At 45.1% G+C, this 2,514-nt stretch overlaps 1 pseudogene; it reads left to right on the plus strand.

Annotated features, from left to right (window-relative positions):
• Nucleotides 1–1,637: 1,637 nt before the first annotated feature.
• On the plus strand, nucleotides 1,638–1,791 carry LOC138565168 (5.8S ribosomal RNA; annotated as a pseudogene).
• Nucleotides 1,792–2,514: the final 723 nt, after the last annotated feature.

Below are 2,514 nucleotides of genomic sequence, written 5' to 3' on the forward strand. Positions count from 1 at the left end.
TTGTAGTCTTAATTGCATGTTTTGTTCCCAAAGGGTACTGCATGTGATTCTGCCTAACAATTGTGAGATTGATTCAGTGACTGAGCCAATATTGTTAATGATGGGTGTGTACATGATGGAAAATTTGTAAAAGTTTTATGTAATTTTGGGTTGAAATATATAGTTCCTAAGATTGTAAATGAGTTGCATAGATAATCATTTTCATCTTCAGTCAGTAGACTTAAATCCAGCCAGCGAGATGTCATCAAATTTCAATCATGAACTAATGTTGGTAGAGGATTGACACTGAGTTTTTCATAGCAACTTAATTGATTGAGGTGTTCTTCTGCTGCCTTTAGGTAGTCCTCCATTTTTATCAACACTATATTTCCCCCTTTATCTGCCTTTTTAATTGTAATCTCTAGATTTTTGCTGAGTTAGTTTATTTGCATTCTTTCTTTAAATGACCTGTTGTGACAAATATTGAAAGGTTTGCCTGAGAGGTATTTGTTCCTTAATTCTTTTTGGATTGCTTTATGGAACACATCAATTACATTGTTCGGTGCCAAATATGGAGTGAATTTAGGCTTAGGTTTTAGTGCTGTTTCTTTACTTAGGCCAATTTCTATATCAGCTGAGAGTGATTGAATTGTATGTGGATCATCCTGGTCATCTATATTGAGTACATTTACTGTGTCTTCAATATGGGTAACGGATAAATCTGATGGTGTACCAGTGATTGTGGGTCTCTTAGGTGGGGTCACTTCGGAAAATATATTTTCAGCTTCTAATGTCTACAAAACTTGTAGAGATCAGTATTTAGAGTTAAATAGTCTGGAGGTCCAGTTGAGTAGAACATAAGTCCATTATTCAATGCTGTTATGAGGTGCGGTGAGAGAACCAGATCTGTTAGATTAACTATTATGTTTTCTTGTTGAATCTTTGATTTTTGGATCTAGTTTGAATACCTTCACTGCTTGACGCAAGAATGGTTACGATTGCCCCCCTTCTCCTGCCCCTCCTTGGCCTCTTCCTCTCGTGGTAGATGGGTTGGTTAATCCTTGACTCGGTTGATTCCAATTGATTATTGGGTAGTTCTCATGTTTTTGTATTTGATGTATTCTTCTATGAAAGAAGGACTACTGGTTGAAGCGGTTGAGGTGGTGGGAGCTATGGATGACAATTGTTCAGTGTCCATGTCACTTTGAGACTCAGCTTTAGATGAAAAAGGTGCGATTTGGATTGGCAGTATTTGGATTGGTGGTATTTTTTGTGGTCCAAAGACTTTAGTGGTCCCACCGGACCCCCACCCTGCCTCCTCCAGCCTGCCTCTCCATCCACTCTGAAAGTGGAGCAGGAGGTCAAGGTCAGGCAAGGATGAGTGGATCGGCCGGGTGGGCCGGCAGTGAAGCCACCTGCCACAATCGCAGTGGAAGGCCTGTCGTAATGCAGCAGAAGATGGCAGGCGGGCTTCCCAGGCTGAGTTCCTGGAACCCATTTGTTTGAAACCCTGATGGTCTTGGCTGACTTCCAAGTGGGTAAGCTAGACACAACACTGGGCCGTCTCGCTGCATGGGTGGGACGGGCAGTGCTACTTCCCCCCAGCCTCTCCTGAACCAGCAGTTTCGGGCCAAAGTCTAATAAATAAAATCACCTGTGACTCTTGGCGGTGGACCACTTGGCTTGCGCGTCAATGAAGAACACATCTAGCTGTGGGAAGTATTGTGAATTGCAGGACACATTGATCATCAACACTTCGAAGGCACCTTGGGCCCCCGGGTTTCTTCTGGGGCTATGCCGGTCTGATGGTCGCTTAAATGTCAGTCGCCCCAGAGACCCTCCATGGTGCACATCTGGGGCCATAACATGGACCCCATTCTCTTCATCCGCCTAAGGGCAAACCCTGATCGTCACCATAGCAGAATCCCTGATCCTGGTACTGAGGCTTCTTGCCAGCTCAACCTGGCCTCCCCATTTCCCCACCAAAGTCACAGTGGTGGTAATGGCCTAAAAACCTGATATCCCTTGCCCTACCCCAGGATAGCTGGCTGTGCAGCGTGCAGCTGTCTGTGGTATCCCATGACTGCCTGCAGGGGCGGCCCTGAAGCGCAGGCCTCGCAACCGTGTTGTTGGGTGTCCTGACCCACGTTTGGACTATTATGCTGCAACACTTGGTGCTGTGTGCTTAGGAAATCCAAGAGGGCGGAAAAGCCCACATTTGCGCCAGAATCCTGGAGAACTGCACAGTCTTTGCGCACAACAAAATGGTCGCCTGACCCACCACCCACCAGTGTGAGCATGAGGGGCCAGAAGCGCCATGAGCGAAATCAGTGCTAAGGAATATGGTGCTGTTCAAAATCTGTTATTAATGTCAAAAAGGGGTGCAATACTGGTGCTCACCACTACCAGAAAGCTGGTGTTTTAAAACCACCAGACACTGGTGTAAAACTGAACAAATGAACCAAACCAGGCCAAAGAAAGACTTACTAAGAGGTGGATACAATGTAAAACTATATTCTGAAATAACTTGAAGGA

Source organism: Ambystoma mexicanum, chromosome 1q, assembly GCF_040938575.1.
Source record: "Ambystoma mexicanum isolate Mex_15411 chromosome 1q, UKY_AmexF1_1, whole genome shotgun sequence".
In the NCBI taxonomy this organism is placed as follows: domain Eukaryota; kingdom Metazoa; phylum Chordata; class Amphibia; order Caudata; family Ambystomatidae; genus Ambystoma; species Ambystoma mexicanum.